The 20,009-nt window shown below is 39.7% G+C and overlaps 1 long non-coding RNA gene across 1 annotated transcript in view; it reads right to left on the bottom strand.

Annotated features, from left to right (window-relative positions):
- LOC139182592 (uncharacterized) overlaps positions 1 to 8,924 on the bottom strand; it is a 145,833-nt gene extending 136,909 nt beyond the window's left edge. The window contains exons 1-2 of the long non-coding RNA XR_011566098.1: positions 8,540 to 8,924; positions 3,198 to 3,292 (exon numbers count right to left, since the gene is read on the bottom strand). This is a non-coding gene — a long non-coding RNA (uncharacterized lncRNA). The remainder of the gene's footprint in view (positions 1 to 3,197; positions 3,293 to 8,539) is intronic.
- Positions 8,925 to 20,009: the final 11,085 nt, after the last annotated feature.

Below are 20,009 nucleotides of genomic sequence, written 5' to 3'. Positions count from 1 at the left end.
CCATGAAGTGATGGGACCAGATGCTATATTTCATTATAAAAACAAAAACAATCGCTGGGAGCACCTGACACACTGCCTCTTTCCCATTGAACTCGCCTGTTGCTTATCTGAACCTCTCAAAATTCTGTTCTTGGTGCCACAAAAAGTGTGACTCACATGAGAACTTGTTAAATATGAAAATTCTGAGTCTCTCACTGAACTAGAATATCTGGAGGTAGGACTCATGAATTTGTGTTTTAATAAGCCCTCCACGTTATTCGGAGGCTCACTCAAGTGTGAGAACAGTTTTTAGTAGCAGCAAGTAACAGAGAACAGCAGCAAGTAACAGAGGGGTTACAAACAAGACATAGGATTTAAACCTAAGGAAATTTGAGCCAGAGGCAATTTGGTGTTCAAAATACACCCACTGCCTTACCTGGGCACATTGCACCACATTGGGTTTTCCTTTGAGGGACTAGCCTCACCTGGACCAGTCTCATTTCACAGTAAAAATGACGATCATTTTCCAGTGACTCATACCCGAACATCTGTGTCAATTAAATAGCCATGGGTCTTTAATTGTATTACAGGATTCCTTTTCTGCACTGGTCACCATGTAAGCCTCCCAGAGTAAACTTGCTGCTCTCGCTCGGGGTGAAGGGGAAGTGTGTTCATCCTGAATTATCCAGGGACAAAGACTCTCCTTAATTCATAGACAATCATGCATTTGTGGGAATATTCAAGTCTTCCTTCTTCCTGCTTCCTCTCTCTTGTCCTCTCTGCTGTTTCCCAGTATCTTTGCATACACAGGAGAAATGATTGAAGGTGCTTTCAAATAAGATTCTTGGGATATCAACAAAAGATTCACTAGGAATAGACACAAGAACAACTGGCCAAAATAATACACATCATAATCATGGATTGTGCATGCTCACTCAGTTGTGCCAGATCCTTTGCAAGTCCATGGACTGTAGCCCACCAGGCTCCATGGGATTCTCCAGGCAAGAATACTGGAGCAGGTTGCCATTTCTTTCTCCAAGGGATCTCCCTGACCCAGGGATCAAACCTGCATCTCTGGCATCTCCTGCATTGGCAGGTGGATTCTTTACTGATAAACCACCTGGGGAGCCCTAGTTATAGATTAAAATGTATATTATATATATATATGCATTTATATATTTGCATATGTGTGTGTGTTAGTTGCTTAGCTGTGTCTGACTCTTTGCAACCCTATGGGCTGTATGTAGCTCATCAGGCTACTCTGTCCATGGGGTTCTCCAGGCAAGAATACTAGAATAGATTGATATGCCCTCCTCCAAGAGATCTTCCCAACCCAGGGATCAAATTCAGGTCTCCCACATTGCAGGCAAATTCTTTACCATCTGAGCCACCAGGGAAGCCCAATAGATGTATGCAAAATAAACCTCAAGAAAGTTAAATAGCTATCAGTGGTAAAATTAGAATAAAATTTATTCTAACAATTCTAGACATTAATGCCTGTTGTCTCTATACCCGATGCCTAGCTCTCCCTTCATTCATTCTGAAGAGTCTTTTGCAATCTCTAATATTATATCTCCTGTTTCTTATTTCCTATGTCTTTCTCTTTCTTAGTTTACTCTCTCATTTTAATAGATCATATCTCTGAGAAAAAGCTCATAGGAGATTAAATTTTTCAGAGCATGAGTCCGAAAAATCTGAATGATTTTATTCCATCCTTACATTTGTTTATGAATTTCACTGAGTGTAGAATTCTAGGAATCACTTTTCCTCAAAAATTTGGAGGCAATGTTTCATTATATTCTAGCCTCTGTTGTTGCTATCAACAGTTCCTTGGTAATCTGATTTTTATCTTTTGTGTGTGACTTTTTTCTGGAAATTTGTAGAACTTGAGAAAGTAAAAAATTATATATCATGGAGTGAGTCTTTTTTAATTATTTTTAACTCTGCTGGGAAATCTATGGATCCTTTCAACCTGGAAACTCTAACGTTTATTTCTAGAAATAGTAGTCCAACTGGATCGACAAGTACAGTGAAGCTTGTAGTAGTCCTCAACCACAGGCTCAGTTCTTTCAGGGCCACACTCTTAAATGTGATAGGCAAGCAAGGTCAGAGATAAACGTGGTAAGACTTTGCCATGAAACACAGAGGTCAAAAAAACACAGAGGAAAAAGCAATGTTGAGGAAATTTTTCTCTATCTGAGTAATGATTTCCTCCTTTCTCTTTTCCCTCTTTCCTTTTTCTCCCTTTGAACATTAAAGGTATTGAGCCTTTAAATTTAATTTAATTTTTTAAATTAAAAAATTTAATTTTTTAATTTTTTTTATTTTCCATATCTTTTTTTGTTTCTTCAAATTTCTTAGAGATTTCCATTGTTCTGTTGAGCTTTTCATTTCTGTTATCATATTTTCCATTTCTAACTGTCCTTTTTTAAAAATAACCTGTTCTAAAAAAAAATAAAATAAAATAACCTGTTCTTATTTCATGACTGCTAACCTTTTACAGCTAAGAGAAAACTAATGATGACTTTTAAAGTCGTCTTCCCTCTGAATTTAATCACCATTTTAAAAAATCACAGAAAAAACAAAACAATTAACTGATATAATCTCTTTGAAAAATTGGTGATGTCTACCAGAAATGAAATAGGCACTCCCCTGCTGGTCCAATGGTTAAGAATCCAGCTTGTAATGCAGGGGACACAGGTTCAATCCCTGGTTGTGAAACTAAGATCCCACATGCTGTGGAGCAACTAAGCCCACACCATGCAACAAAACAACCCCTCATGATGCAACAAAGATCCTGTGTGCTACAACTAAGACCCAGTGCAACCAAATAAATAAAAGAAGAACTGATGTACTCCAAATCGGAAATGTTGCATTTCTAATATACTAATACATCCAATAGAAATATGTACATATGTTCACCAAAAATTATGTGCAAAAATATCTGTAGCAGCACTATTCATATTAGCCTAAAACAGGAATCAACTCTAATGCCCATCAACAGTGAACTATATGACAAATTTTGGTATATTTGTGGAACAAACACAATACACACAATGGAATACTATAAAATGAAAATGAGTAAATTATTGCTATCTTCAAGAACACAAATATGATATTGAGTGAAAGAAGCAAACGCTAAATAGTATCTCTTATAAAATATTACTTCTATCAAGTTCAAACTATTCTGTGGTGATAGAAGTCATAACAGCACCCACCTCTAAAGGAGAGGATCATGACTGGAGGGAAGTGGGAGGCACGTTTCTGGTGAACTGGTAATTTCTTGATCTGAGAGATGGTTCTGAATGCTCCTCTGCATAAATTAATTACACACATAAACTAATTACACACTTATGATTTGGCCATTCCTTTATACTTCAATTTTTAAAGTTCCTTTAAAAAAAATTTTCTGTTACCAAAAACAAAGTCAATTCACTAAATAGGTTCATTTTTTACTGAACTCAGATTTGGGTAGATTTTTAGCCTCAAATGCCAGCTTCACCACTTAATAGAATGTGACTTTGGTTAAAGCATTATTTAAATTCCTCTATAAAATTAAGATTCAGCCATTCATCCGTCCAATAAAAATGTACTGTGTGCCTACTATTATAGGCACTTGGGATATAGCAATGAGCAACATATCCAAATCCTCACCCTCATAGAGCCAATATTCTGATGAAGAGGAGGGAAAAAAATGCTTGCTCTACCTACCTCCCAGAATTTGTGACTCTCAAAAGAGATCATGGTAAGAACTTGCTACTCAAAATACATTTTATGGACCAGCAATATTAGTACCACCTGCAAATTTGTTAGAAGGACAAATTCAGGCCCCACCCTGGACCTGCTAGGAATCAATATCCTCATTTTAGCAAAATCTTCAAGTAATTTATATGCACATTACAGTCTGAGAAGCACTGCTATAGTACTTTGTGAATCATAAAATGTTGTTAAATGTAGCCTATTATTATTAGTCACGCCTACCAGGAAATTGCCATAGCTCTGCTTTGTCGATGCATTCCTATTCCAGCAAATAAGGAATAGGAGGGTGAGAAAGTACACATTTACTCCCATCTTAAAAGCTTCTCAACTGACAGGTTGTGTTGTTTTGGAGTGTTCTCTTTCTCTTTGGTCTTTAAGCCAGATTCAGTTCTCCAGGTCAATAGACCACTGCATCAAAATCTCCATTGATGAAAATGGTATTGATAAACTTCATTAATCGGTTTATCAACTGATTCAACACCATTTACTGGTCATTCAACACTGAGTCCAGGAAGAGCGCTTTGATAAAGTAATAAAATGCTGCACAACGAAGACTTCAAATCTGCGGAGTTTTATTGGCATGTTGGTGTGTCCCAGGCTCATTCTGTGTCTTTCATCTCCTGACTGGGAGAGCTAGCAAAACTCTTTCTGCAGGCTGTTTGGTGGATCTCTTACTAGACTCGTTCCAACACTGGTTTTGTGGAAATGAGAACCCAGGAAGCAGCTCATCATCTGGTTGGAGAAGATGTTGTTCTGGGAATAAGGACTAATCAGGCTTTAAAGACTGTCTTGTTAGAGAAAAAAAAATATTGAATACTTTGTCAAGTAGTTCCTATACTAATGTTACTCAAAATTTAATGTGCATACAAATCACCCAGGAATCATATTATACAGTTGGGATTCACTAGGTCTGGGGTAAAGCTGAAAATTCTTCATTTCTAATATGCTCCCAGCTGATGCTGATGCTATGGGCTCCCAGACCACACTGTAACAAGATCCTATGCTACAAAAACTCAAAAGAAATCAAACAGTAATTTTGAACAACTAGTCTCCTCCAACATACACAACAGGATCTTCTGATAAAAGCCAGTGCCCGGCAAACCAAAGTAAGTCAGTTGACTTATTGGTTCTTTATGAATTTAAAAGTTAAAAGCTTCATATTATAATGATAAATACATTAATACACATTTATATAGAAACTGGCATAAGTATATAAAAATGTTAAAATTTTTCTTGTTCCTACTTTCTAAATTTTCTAGAATAAACATAGTTTAATTTTATAATATGAAAACAATAAATGTTAGTTTTTAAAATGTATGTTTTTAAAACATACTTAGAGAACAGACTTAGAGAACAAACCTATCATTACTAGGGGAAAGGTATGGGGAGGGATAAATAGGAAGTTTGGGATTGACATGTACACAGCACTATATTTAAAATAGATAACCAAAAAGGACCTACTGTCTATAGCGCTGGGAATGCTGCTCTGTACTCTGTAATAACCTAAATGGGAAAAGAATTTTCAAAAGAATAGATACATGTATATGTATCATATAACTGAATCACTCTGCTGTACATCGAAAACTGATACAACATTGTTAATCAACTGTATTCCAATAAGAATAAAAGTTAAAAATGAAATAAAATGTATGTTTTAAAAAATTATCCTAATCTCATGCTAAACACTGAATAGTGGGTAAAAGGTTTTTTACTTTTCCATAAATATATAGTATTTATGGAGTGTAACACATGTTAACATTCAATCTGCTTCTTTTCTCCATCATCTCACCATAGGGGCATCTCTGAGGGCTGCAAAATGCCAAGTTGTAATGGACTTCAAATGTATCCAACATTATTGTCAACATTATTGTTTCTAAGATAAAGAATTCTTTTGGGGGTTTTTCCATCTTAATGGTGAAAATGCATGTGATTTCATTAATAATAAATAACTACTACTTTATCAGAGGCTTTATGATGTAAAAGTCTTCCTTAGAAAACTCTGGACTTCCCAGAAGCAAATCATGAATGGTTACTTTGATAAATTCATGATTATCTTAAAACAATTCAAAGAAAAAACTGGTTCATTCTCAAATTCTTGGGACAAAAAGTTGTTAAATAGAGATTGCTGTTGATGATTTGATCCTACAAGCAAGTAGAAAAAAGCCACAAGAGTGACAACGCAATCTGATCAGAATTTGATCTTTCATCCACTTCCTTACAGTGCCTTTAACAAGGCTTAATATTTCTTGAGCACTTATTACATACCAGGGACTGTATTATATACATTAATATGAATTATCTCACTTAATACTCACAACAAACTATCTTTTCTATTTTTTTAAATGAGGAAACACTAGAAAGGAGAAGCAGCTTGCTGGCAAATGTAAATAGCAGATAAGGCAGAAAGTGGCTGATTCCAGGCAGTGTAGGTCTCAGTGACACTGCAGAAATCAGTGAGCCTATCAAAGATACAATATGTACTAAATATCTTAGATTTGTTTTCTGACTTCCTAGGCTCCTGTGTGTTTGTGTGTGTGCTCATTCACTCAGTTGTGACCAACTCTTTGTGACCCCATAGACTGTAGCCCCCAGGCTCCTCTATCCATGGGATGTCCAGGCAAGAATACTAGAGCAGGTTGCCATTTCCTACTTAGGGAATCCTCCTGACCTAGGGATTGAACCCACATCTCTTCGTCTCCTGCATTGGCAGGTGGATCCTTTACCACTGAGCCACCTGGAAAGCCCTACTAGGCTCCTACTTAATCCCCAATTTACTCATTAGCTGTTTTCATGATGCTCATTCACTTATTGTTTTAGAGCCACTAATTAACTAGTTTCAGAGAAAAACTCACCTGTTTTCTTAAATTGGCTCTGTATATGGATTCTTACAAGCTTCTTATATTAGTATAAAAATTGAACAGATACGTTTATAGAAAAATTGGTGTTTCTATCTCCTAGCATCATCTTTATTTTATATGTAATCTGCTTTTTATCTTATTTTGTCTAAGTTTTTCTCATTTGTATTAGCTTTTAAGTTGTAAGTTCCTATCAGGCAGGGGCCATGTCTTTTCATTTGCAAACAACAGAGCTTCAGAATGAAAGACTTAAAGGAAAAAAAAAAAAGCTAGAAATGATTGCCTCTGGGTTAATGGGATTATCAGTAATTTCCTACACTTCAAATTTTCCACAAAGTGTTTGCAATTTGGGAAAATTATTACTTTTAGGTACTTTAACTTACCTTGTCTAGGATAATATATGTTGATTTTTGCAAAAAATTTCAGCACTGAAAAATATCTGGAACAATAATAAATAGAAATAAAATTCTTACATTAAATCTGAGGCAAGTGCTGAATGTGTTACATACAGGCCTAGTGAGAGGAAAGCCTTTGCCTTGCTTCATTCCGTACTCCAAGGCCAAATTTGCCTGTTACTCCAGGTATCTCTTGACTTCCTACGTTTGCATTCCAGTCCCCTGTAATGAAAAGGACATCTTTTGGGGGTGTTAGTTCTAGAAGGTCTTGTAGGCTTCATAGAACTGTTCAACTTCAGCTTCTTCAGCATTACTGGTCAGGGCATAGACTTGGATTACTGCGATATTGAATGGTTTGCCTTGGAAACGAACAGAGATCATTCTGTCGTTTTTGAAATTGCATCCAAGTACTGCATTTCAGACTCTTTTGTTGACCATGATGGCTACTCCATTTCTTCTAAGGGATTCCTAATGGCAATAGTAGATATAATGGTCATCTGAGTTAAATTCACCCATTCCAGTCCATTTTAGTTTGCTGATTCCTAAAATGTCGATGTTCACTTTTGCCATCTCCTGTTTGACGACTTCCAATTTGCCTTGATTCATGGACCTAACATTCCAGGTTCCTATGCAATATTGCTCTTTACAGCATCGGACTTTACTTCCATCACCAGTCACATCCACAATGGGTGTTGTTTTTGCTTTGCCTCCATCTTTTCATTCTTTCTGGAGTTATTTCTCCACTGATCTCCAGTAGCATATTGGGCACCTACAGACCTGGGGAGTTCATCTTTCAAAGTCCTATCTTTTTGCCTTTTCATACTGTTCATAGGGTTCTCAAGGCAAGAATACTGAAATGCCTTGCCATTCCCTTCTCTGCCATTCCCCTTTCTAGCCATAGCAAACACCCTCTTCCAACAACACAAGAGAAGACTCTACACATGGACATCACCAGATGGTTAATACCAAAATCAGATTGATCATATTCTTTGCAACCAAAGATGGAGAAGCTCTATACAGTCAGCAAAAACAAGACGAAGAACTGACTGTAGCTCAGATCATGAACTCCTTATTGCCAAATTCAGACTTAAATTGAAGAAAATAGGAAAACCACTAGATCATTCAGGTACAACCTAAATCAAATCACGATTATACAGTGGAAGTGAGAAATAGATTCAAGGGATTAGATCTTATAGAGTGCCTGAAGAACTATGGATGGAGGTTCGCGACATGATGGACATCAGTTTGAGTAAACTCCAGGAGTTGGTGATGGACAGGGAGGCCTGGCGTGCTGCAGTTCATGGGGTCACAAAGAGTAGGACATGACTGAGTGACTGAACTGAACTGAACTGAACTGAGAGGAGAGCCACTGCAACAGGGAGGAAGGAGAAAACCTGGAGGCAAAACCTTTTCATGACCTCACCATTGGTCCCCTCAATCCAAATGGCCCCGATTCACAAACCTGCAAGGTGCTTTCCATAGGTTCACAGAATAAAACCTCACTGTGTTCCACATGAGTGGGGTGGTTTGTGAAGTAAAAACATGACTTACCACCTGCCTCAGTGTGTGGAGACATTCATAGCCCTGTGACAGAGCACAGGGGAGTGCAGCCCTTAGCACAGACATCGCTGAGCTTCATTACCACACCACTACCAGGCAATGCCCCCAGCTCACCCTGCTGGTGGTGCCACAATGGGCCCTGTCCATAAGCAACCAGCTGTCAATGAACCACTGTTAGTGGCCCTGTTCAGCCATCGGTCAGCACCACAGTGGGTCCCCCCCACAAGCAACCAGCTTGTCAGTGAGCTGCCCTTAGTGGTCCTCCTGCTCAGCCATTGGTCAGCACCACAGTGGTTCCCACCCAGGAGCAATCAGCTGTTAGTGAGCAACTGATTATGGTCCTGCTCAGCCATTGGTCGGCAAGGCAGGGCCCCGCCCACAAGCAACCAACTGTCAATGGGGGGCAGTTAGTGACGGATTCAGGCAACAGTATGTGGTGTAGTGGTCCTCAGGTAGAGAGTGAGGTAAGAGGCAGATCCCAGCCCTCTCCCTCACCTTAGGCCAGTGGATAAACTGGGGGACTCAGGGAATAGGCTTGGGGCTCTGTCCTGCAGGACTCCAGAACCCTTTCCATGGCCACGCACTGGCTTTGGCCTGGGCCTTCAGGCAGCGGTGAACCTCTCCCCAACCGGTCTCTGTGACCTAAGAGCAGTGGCCATCTACCTGGGTCACAGTCTATGGTACCCGGTTCCACCCGCCGCACCCCCTTGCCCCTGTTTGGGCAGTCTGAGGAGCCTGAGGGCCAGCTGGGTTGGATGCCTGGCTCCCTCAGTGATGACACCGGGGCAGAGTCTGGAGACATGGTCCTGAGGAAACTGCCAACTGAGATCTACCTCCTCTTAGCCAGAACCAAGACCTTGGAGGGTAAAAGCTGTGCCTTGAAGGGACCTTGCCCTTTCTTGTCGGAACAGAGAATAACATTCATTTGGTAGAGAATTACAAGAACATCATTACCTGACCATGACCTGACCTCAAGAACAAAGAATCTGACATCAAGAAGTCTACAACAACTAACCACACCCCTCCCTCACCTTTCCTAGAAAAGGGTTTTGCTGAAAGCTTTCAGGGAGTTTTGGGTTTTTAAGGCATGAGGCACCCATCTCCTTGCATGGCCATCAATAAACCTCTGTTCCAAAGTCTGATGTTTCGGTATTGTTTGGCCTCATTGTGCATCAGGCACATGGACTTGAATTTTTGGTAACAACCATTTATAATTTGAGATATTTTTCTAGGCAGTGTGATGCTTCTAAAATTTTGTGATTTTTTTTTTAATATTTATTTTTTGGAGGGTAGGAGAGGGTAAGATGTATGGAAATTTTGTGATTCTTTTAAGCACAGATACTGATACAAACAGTGCTGAAGTTAGTTCCAGCTAAACCTTTTTCCTTCCATCTCATTAAAAAATGAGAAACTAGAAAGACTTAGGTTTTCTTAACAGGGACTTATTTATCTGGCATTGCTGATATTTTGAAATAAATAGAAACCATTGCTGTCAGCTTCTTGATGCTCTGGTTACTGCTGTGCCTTCTGACATCACTTGTGGTCTGGTGACATCACAGTACATTGTTTGAGTTGTATTCATCACCCAAGTGCTGCTAAGAAGACAGACCATTGAAAGAATGACAGAGAAAATGTTGGAGCCTGCTCCTAGGCATGAGTCAGAGAGGAAATTGCTACTATCCTCAAAGTCCACTGAGGGAATACATAGTGTGTGCTCGAAGCACCAGGGGAGAATGCTGCTATCCTTGTCAGAGCAACCCTGAAATGAAGATCAGAATGCTGCTATCTGTCAGAGCAACCCTGAATGAGCTCAGACCACAAAGCAGAAATTCAGGTGACTGGTAGAGGGGAATGGGGGGCTGGGGCATACTTGGAGATGAGGTTCCCTTACACGAACCGTGAACTTCCAGATGTTCAAGCTGGATTCAGAAAAGGCAGAAGAACCAGAGATCAAATTGCCAACATCCGCTGGATCATCAAAAAAGCAAAAGAGTTCCAAAAAAACATCTAATTCTGCTTTGTTGACTATGCCAAGGCCTTTGACTGTGTGGATCACAACAAACTGTGGAAAATTCTTCAAGAGATGGGAACACCTGACCACCTGGCCTGCCTCCTGAGAAATCTGTATGCAGGTCAGGAAGCAACAGTTAGAACTGGACACAGAGCAACAGGCTGATTCCAATCAGGAAAGGAATATGTTAAGGCTGTATATTGTCACCCTGCTTATTTAACTTATACGTAGAGTACATCATGAGAGACGCCGGGCTGGATGAAGCACAAGCTGGAATCAAGATTACTGGGGAAAATATCAATAACCTTAGATATGCAGATGACACCACACTTACAGCAGGAAGTGAAGAACTAAAGAGCCTCTTGATGAAAGTTAAAGAGGAGAGTGAAAAAGCTGGCTTAAAACTCAACCTTCAGAAAACTAAGATCATGGCATCTGGTCCTATTACTTCATGGCAAATAGATGGGGAAACAATGGAAACAGTGACAGAATTTATTTTGGGGGGGGCTCCAAAATTATTGCAGATGGTTACTGCAGCCATGAAATTAAAAGACACTAGCCCCTTGGAAGAAAAGTTATGACCTACCTAGACAGCATATTAAAAAGCAGAGACATTACTTTGCCAAAAGTTTTCCTCTGGGCCAGAATCCTAATGAGATAACTCAGTGACCCCTTGAAGGGCAACCATTAAAACCTTGATGCCATGATTTGTAGATTGATGGACTGTGTTCAAATCCCACTGACAGCAATTTGAGGTTGTTACTTAACTCTCTCAGCCTCAGCTTCTCTACTGTGAAATAAATAATGGTACCTAAGTCATAGAAATGCTGTACAGATTAAATAAGGAGATGCTTGTAAAGTACTGCATATACAAAGTACAGAGTGCCTGGCACAATATAGGGCCTACAAAAAAATGACAGCTATTACTAATTGTGTGTGTTTGTGTACATATACAATGGTGTGTGTGTATACATAGATATGGGCTTTCCAGGTGGCTCACTGGGCAAAGAATCCACCTGGAATGCAGAAGATGCAGATTTGATCTCTGGGTCAGGACAATCCCCTGGAGGTGGGCGTGGCAACCCAGTACAGTATTCTTGCCTGGAGAATCCCATGGACTGAGGAGACTGGAGGGCTACAATCCACAGGGTCACAAAGAGTCAGATGTGACTGAAGCAACTGAGCATGCTTTCATGCATGCATACATATATGCGTATAAAATAGCCCAAATGTATGTATATGACAAAGAAAAATGAGAAGCATTCTGGCTTTGATTCAGAATTTATTGGAACACCTACTGTCTTACTTGGGTTTCTCTTATCTTGGACGTGGGGTATCTCTTCATGGCTGCTCCAGCAAAGCGCAGCCGCTGCTCCAGATAATCACGATGGTGTGATCACTCACCTAGAGCCACATCCTGGCATGTGAAGTCAAGTGGGCCTTAGAAAGCATCACTACAAACAAAGCTAGTGGAGGTGATGGAATTCCAGTTGCACTATCTCAAATCCTGAAAGATGATGCTGTGAAAGTGCTGCACTCAATATGTCAGCAAATTTGGAAAATTCAGCAGTGGACACAGGACTGGAAAAGGTCAGTTTTCATTCCAATCCCAAAGAAAGGCAATGCCAAAGAATGCTCAAACTACCACACAATTGCACTCATCTCACACGCTAGTAAAGTAATGCTCAAAATTCTGCAAGCCAGGCTTCAGCAGTACGTGAATCGTGAACTTCCAGATGTTCAAGCTGGCTTTAGAAAAGGCAGAGGAACCAGAGATCAAATTGCCAACATCCGCTGGATCATCAAAAAAGTGAGAGAGTTCCAGAAAAACATCTATTTCTGCTTTATTGACTATGCCAAAGCCTTTGACTGTGTGGATCACAATAAACTGTGAAAAATTCTGAAAGAGATGGGAATACCAGACCACCTGACCTGCCTCTTGAGAAATCTGTATGCAGGTCAGGAAGCAACAGTTAGAACTGGACATGGAACAACAGACTAGTTCCAAATAGGAAAAGGAGTATGTCAAGGTTGTATATTGTCACCCTGCTTATTTAACTTATATGTAGAGTACATCATGAGAAACCCTGGGCTGGAAGAAGCACAAGCTGGAATCAAGATTGCCAGGAGAAATATCAGTAACCTCAGATATGCAGATGACACCACCCTTATGGCAGAAAGTGAAGAGGAACTCAAATGCCTCTTGATGAAAGTGAAAGAGGAGAGTGAAAAAGTTGGCTTCAAGCTCAACATTCAGAAAACTAAGATCATGGCATCTGGTCCCATCACTTCATGCCAGATAGATGGGGAAACAGTGGAAACAGTATCAGACTTTATTTTGGGGGGCTCCAGAATCACTGCAGATGGTGACTGCAACCATGAAATTAAAAGACGCTTACTCCTTGGAAGGAAAGTTATGACCAACCTAAATAGCATATTCAAAAGCAGAGACATTACTTTACCAACTAAGGTCCGTCTAGTCAAGGCTATGGTTTTTCCAGTGGTCATGTGTGGATGTGAGAGTTGGACTGTGAAGAAAGCTGAGTGCTGAAGAATTGATGCTTTTGAACTGTGGTGTTGGAGAAGACTCTTGAGAGTCCCTTGGACTGCAAGGAGATCCAACCAGTCCATCCTCAAGGATATCAGTCCTGGGTGTTCATTGGAAGGACTGATGCTGAAGCTGAAACTCCAGTACTTTGGCCACCTCATGCGAAGAGTTGACTCATTGGAAAAGACTCTGATGCTGGGAGGGATTGGGGGCAAGAGGAGAAGGGGACGACAGAGGATGAGATGGCTGGATGGCCTCACCGACTCAATGGACATGAGTTTGAGTGAACTCTGGGAGTTGGTGATGGACAGGGAGACCTGGTGTGCTGTGATTCATGAGGTTGCAAAGAGTCGGACACGACTGAGGGACTGAACTGAGCTGAATAGCACATGAAATGTTTTATGTGTAAAACCCCTAGTAATGAGCCCAAATAACAGTGTACTGTCCTCTTGGTCGATGGCTTTTCAGATTCAGTTCAGATAAAATACTGTTCAAGTTTCTACATATCAGAGAAAAGTTGCAGAGAATAGAGTTTACTGGCAAGGAAGAATATTTTATTCACTATTGCAATAGGGGTCAAGTCTCTTGCACTAGAGGAGAGAGACAACTTAACTTCCTTAGAAACAAAAAGCAAGAGGGTTTTTAAGTGCTGGGGTGTGCTACTGGGAAAGTACTAAAGGATGTAGGAGGGAGGTTGGTCATTGTGATTAAGCTGTGTTTGCTAATTGACACTTCTGTTTATCAAGTTTAGGCCATTCCTAGGCTCCCAAGGAAATCAGGAGATCTGGGTGTCATCTTTCTTGCTGATTACATCAATATTTCAAAGGATGGCTCACGGGTCCTTGACAAAGTGGTCCTGGACTGTAAAACAGTCAAGAGGCTAGGAAGACATTTACATCTCAAATGGGCAAAGAATTTACGATTGCAAGTTTTCTAAAGTAAATGCTCTGTAAGATGACGGTGACCTTATAGTCAGGAAGAAAGAAATCTGTCTGAAGTTTAATCAGGCTGAGGGCAACGTTAAGGACATTTTGGTCATGTTCCCAGTTTAGTAAGTTTGTTCTGAATGCATGAGTGAAAGGGAAGCCACCTAAGGCATCTTTTCCCTGGTGCCACCAGGTACCACCTGTCCAAAACTCGTTCTTAACTCCCATGTGTAATAAACTCTCTTATTTGGCTGGACATTCCTACCATTTGTGTCATTCCCCTGTGTCAGACAACAAAGGTGGGTGCACAGATTGTAGAAGGCCACTATTGCAATGCTGGTGTGATTTGCGAGCAGCAATGCAGGACCTACCTGCATATCTATCACCCCTGCTGTCAGGGCAAGGGGTTCAGCAAAATTTTGAAGTAGACAAAGGCTCTCCAACCTTTCCTCTCTTCCCTGGCCCACCTTGCTCTTTCAGATATCCTGTGCGCTCAGAATCTCTCCTCTCCTTTTCTTCCCCCAGTAAAGCACTTGCTCCTGAATATCATTCTAAAATGCAAAACAACAAAACCTAGCAAAAAGCTTCAAGGAATCCAGAAGGTGTGCATGTTAAATAAATGTTAAACTAAGTGGTGTTCCTTGTTCTGACCAACAGTGGGTCAGAATTTTAGGGGAACTTCCCCTGGATGCTGAAGTTGCCCTCTTACCAGTAAGTGGCTGCCACACTGTTGCTACTGCTAAATCGCTTCAGTCATGTCCGACTCTCTGTGACCCCATAGATGGCAGCCCACTAGGCTCCTCTGTCCCTGGGATTCTCCAGGCAAGAACACTGGAGTGGGTTGCCATTTCCTTCTCCAATGCATGAAAGTGAAAAGTGAAAGTGAAGTCGTTCAGTCGTGCCCGACTCTTAGCGACCCCATGGACTGCAGCCTACCAGGCTTCTCCGGCCATGGGATTTTCCAGGCAAGAGTACTGGAGTGAGTTGCCATTGCCTTCTGCCTGCCAATGACCAGACTCACGTAGCTCTTGAGTGCCAGACTACTAAAGAAGGTGCCTAGAGATGGAGGAAGATGGAGATTCTGGAGCTCCTTTTAGAAGGATGTCAGAAGAATAAGTCTAACCAAAGCAGGTGATGAACCCCTCAGCTGAGTTCTAGGTCTGAAAAAAGAAAAATACAGGACTGAAAACAGGATCCTGCTATTCAACTTTATCCCTCAGGCATCATTTCAAGACTTTTCTCTGGTCAGAGCTACTTAATGAGAGGGAGTTTGCCATCTCAATGATATCTACATACTGCCTTCAACAATGCCAGTTTTAAAAGGCAGGAAAAGACTTATCTTGTAGATAATATTCATATTACATTGTTATGTTGATGATGCCACAGGCCTGATTGTGAGGGATCTTAGGCAAAGCTAGAGTAGAAAAGTGCCCAAGTTATAGCTGCTAGGTCAGCACCATGAAACAGAGGAACTCAGTAAATTTCCAGAAAGGAAGATATACTCATCCTATTCTTAAGGACTAAAGAGAGCAGACGGATGGTATTTTTTCCAGGGACAGACTTCCCCAAGGATGCTGGTTTTGGTACTTGTACTGGTCAACCCCAGAAAGCATCTGAATGTATTCCTATTTGCTGTTACCTCTACCCATTACTGAAAATACATGTAGGATCTGGATGTGGAGGGTTCCCAACCCTGGTGATATCTTCTAGGATACTTCTTGTGAGAAATTCATCAGTAAGTCAAATATATAAAGAAGATTTCAGTGATCTCTCTTGACTCCCGTCAGCATCCTTAAAAGTGACCAGCTATATTTATTACATAACACTGAGAACTAGGAATAGCAGTTCTGCTTCCTGGGGAAAGTCAGCTTCCAAAAACTGCAATAGAGCTCTTGGTATAGGGTAATTCAGTACTAAACTGACCCTGCAGAGTAGGGTTTTTTTCTTAAAAGGGAACAACACGGTAAACATAGTTTGTGTTTATGCCTCTTTCACTTCCTCTCACAGGAGGGAAGCAGATGTCCAGCGTGGAGGGGTAGGGGAGGAACGGGGGAGATGAAGGAAACAAAACAAAACCTTGGTTCAACTTATTCTTTAAAACATCGGCCAGATGCTCATTCTCTCATGTAAATACCTAAAACTCCAACACAGAAGACTCTCTTCATCTTTGTTCAGACATTATTTCTTTATGCCGTACCTACTTCACCTTTTCTTGAAAGGCATAAATGTAATAAAAACAGAGTCAACAATTAACAAAAACCATCTTTTCAACAAATGGTGCTGGGAAATTAGATATGCACAAGGGAAAGGATGAATTTGGACCCTTCATACCAAACAACAAAAATTAACTCAAAATGAATCACAAACCTAACATCTCTTACTATATGTAAGAACTAAAACTATACAACTTTTAAGAAGAAAATATAGTAGAAAATCTCCCTGACCTTAAGTTAGGCAAATATTTTCAGATACGATATCAAAAACATTATAAAGAAAAAAATTGGTAAATTGGACTTCTGCAAAATTTTAAAGTTTTTTTTAATTTTTTTAAGAGAAAGAAAAAAAAAAAAAGCATAGGCCTAATGTCTCTAGGGCTGGGGTTTACTTTATTCTTTCCATCCCTTCTCTTCTTAAACCTAATTCTTGCTCAGAAGTGGAGCCTGACCTTGAGATCCTGACTTCCTGCCAATTGACTTCCTTAAAAATAACTCTTGCCTGCATTGATTTCCCAGATGCTCCAGCTAGTGTGACCAACCACCCAGGGTAGCCCAGACTGTCTCTGTCTTAGCAGTGCAACCCCCATATCCTGGGAAACTCCTTGGTTCTGAGCAATCCTGCCAAAAAAAAAATTTTAAAGTTTTGCACTTCAAAAAGACACTTAAGAAAATAGGCAAACCACAAACTGGGAGAAAATGTTTGCAAGTCACATATCTGATAAAAGACTCACATCCAGAATGTATAAAGAACTGCTACAATTCAATGATAATAATTGAATTAAATAACTGAATTAAAATATAAACAAAAGATTGGAATAAACATTTCACCAAAAAAAGGTACATGAAAGCCAATAAGTATATGAAAAAATAATTAACATCATGTGTCACTAGGGAAATCCACTAAATCCAAATTAAAGCTACAATGAGACACCACTTCACAGTCACATCCACTGAAATGACTGTAATCCAAAAAGCATACAATATCAAGTGTTGGTGAGAACATGGAGAAACTAAAACCCTCATATGTTGTTGGTGGAATTGCTAAATGGACCGTTACTTTGGAGAACAGTCGGGTAGTTTCTAAACATAAATTACCCATAAGACTCATCTATTCTACTCCTATGTATCTACCAAAGAGAAATAAAAATATACATCTATACAAAGACTAGTAAGTGAATGTTTGTAGTAACATTATTCATAATAACCAAAACCTGGAAACAAGTGCCCATCAACTATAAATAAAAAGTGGTATATCCATACAATGTAATATTATTCAGCAATAAAAAGGAATGAAGTACCGATTTATGCTACAATGTGAATGAACTTGGAAAACATTATGCTCAATGAAAGAAGCCAGTCACAAAAACCACATATTGTATGACTCCGTTTACATGAAATATCCAGAGTAGACAGGTCTATAGAGGTAGAAAGTAGGTTACTGGTTGCCTAGGGTTGAGGGAAGGGATCTTTGGAAGATGATGAAAATATTCTAAAATTAGGTTGTGATGATAGTTGCACAACTCTATAAACTTACTAAAAATCATGAAATTGTACAGTTTAAATGGCTTGTTTTTATAGTAAAGTATGCCTAAGTGAATCTGTTTAAAAAGAATAAACACATAAGAAGGGCCATGTGAGCACACAGGGAAAAGCTGGCCATTACAAGCCCAGGAGAGAAGCCTCAGAAGAAATCAACCCTGCAAGCACCTTTAAAAGAGAGAGAAAATACACAAAACAAAGCAAGGTCAGCAAATACTGAGATCAAAAAATATTACATTAAAAAAATAATTGAGTTTAAAATGAATCTCCCTGACAGTCAAGCCAAAAGCAAAGAAATTCACCGAATTGCGTAATTTTATTTTTGTTGTGTAGCACAGGGAACTCTGTCCAATGTTATGTGGCAGCCTGGAGGAAGGAGGGTTTGGGGGAGAATGGATACACCTATATGTACGGTGGCGTCCCTTTGCTGCCCACCTGAAACTACCACATCGGTTATACTCCAATAGAAAATTAAAAGTTTAATTCAAAAAAAAGAAAAACTGCTTTTGGAAAAGTCTTTTTTTCTTTTTCTGGCTCTGAAAATAATTTACTATGAATAGCCTTATATAATAACAGGATAGTGCTTGCTGTGGTTTTAATTTTAAAAAGGAAAAGATAAAAGAATCTGAGATGTTCTATATATGCTATATGTTAGAGAGGGGCTCAATAAAAGTTGAAGGAACGTTGTTGTGTCTTAGTTTGGACTCTGAATTTTCTGTGTGAAGGCAGAACAATATACCACAGAGCCAGGTTTGGGGTGCTGCCGCTTAATACCAAAAAGTCTCTCAGAGAAAGCTGCAGGGATGAATGTTTAGTATCTCTCTTTGGCTATACATCTCACATAACCATTTTTCTCATCAGGGTTTTCACAAGGTTTATATAGAAGACAATCCAAAAAGGAGTTTACTGATAAGTTGACTGAGAAGACTCTTGTGCTTAGACCCCAGATGTGTAGACAGTGAGGAAAGCAGAGGATCTGCTTCACGCTCTTGTCTGTTAATAAGGCCTTAGCACAGAGTGGACTGAGAGTGTCTACAGGTAAATAAGACTTTTCTCAAAAAAACACCTCTGGGTCTGCCCTTAGGACACTAAAGAGTACAGGGAAGGCCTAAATTTCTATCCCTGTAGCTCTTAAGATTGGCCTGAAATATTTTTGAGAGAGAAGCTAACAACCAACCACATCTGCCACTTATGAACTTCAGTGTGGCTCCTGTGGCATCATTACTGTGGAGCAGAATTAAATCTCCTATGTTCCAGTGGGATGTGTTGGTCCCAAAATACATCGACCACCCCAGGACCCCTGGAACATTCCTAGACTTAGCCCTTCATTAGACCTCACAGGAACACATTTTAAACATGGCATACCTGACACTGAGTTGTTCCTCCTAGTGAACAGCACAGGACAATGCCATCAGCACAGAAAATAACAGATACCTTCCTCTGTGCTATATCAAGAGACATAGTACCTGGTTTATCTAAAATCCTGACCCTATTATCATAAATTAAAATTTAAAACTGGATACAGCCACATCAAATGCTACCTAAACTTGGAATTTACCTCGAGGAGCTTACTGTGTTTCACAACAGGGACTGTGACAGAGTCACTGGAAAGAAGTCAAAGAACCTGGACTTAAATAAACCCACAATGTCACTCTAGATACACACTGCAAAAAAATCTTTAAATGTTCTTGATCTCAACAACAAAAAACAACCAGATTAAATAACAGCCAGAGGACTTGACTAGACATTTCTCCAAAGAAGATATACAAGTGACCAATCATTAAAGAAATGCAAGTCAAAACCATGATGAGCTACTACCTCACATCCATTAGGTAGACTACTATCAAAAAAAAAAAAAATAGCAAGTGTTTATATGGATGTGGAAAAACTGAAATCTTTGTGCACTATGGGTAGGAATGTATCAGTAAAATGATATAGTATCTTTGGAAGGAAGTATGACAGGTCCTCGAAAAATTAAAAATGAGATTATGACCCAGCAATTCCACTTATGGGTATGTACCCAAAAGAATTGAAACTAGGGACTCAAATAGATACTTGTACACACATGTATACAGCAGCATTATTCACAATTAGCCAAAAGATGGAAGCAGGCAACTGCCCATGAATAGACAATTGGATAGACAAAATGTAATATATACATATAGTATTATTCAGCCTTAAAAAGGAAGGGAATTCCGACATGCTACAACATGGATGACCC

This window comes from Bos indicus, chromosome 1 (assembly GCF_029378745.1).
Source record: "Bos indicus isolate NIAB-ARS_2022 breed Sahiwal x Tharparkar chromosome 1, NIAB-ARS_B.indTharparkar_mat_pri_1.0, whole genome shotgun sequence".
Taxonomy (NCBI): Eukaryota; Metazoa; Chordata; class Mammalia; order Artiodactyla; family Bovidae; genus Bos; species Bos indicus.
This window is presented reverse-complemented; position numbering and strand designations above follow the sequence as displayed.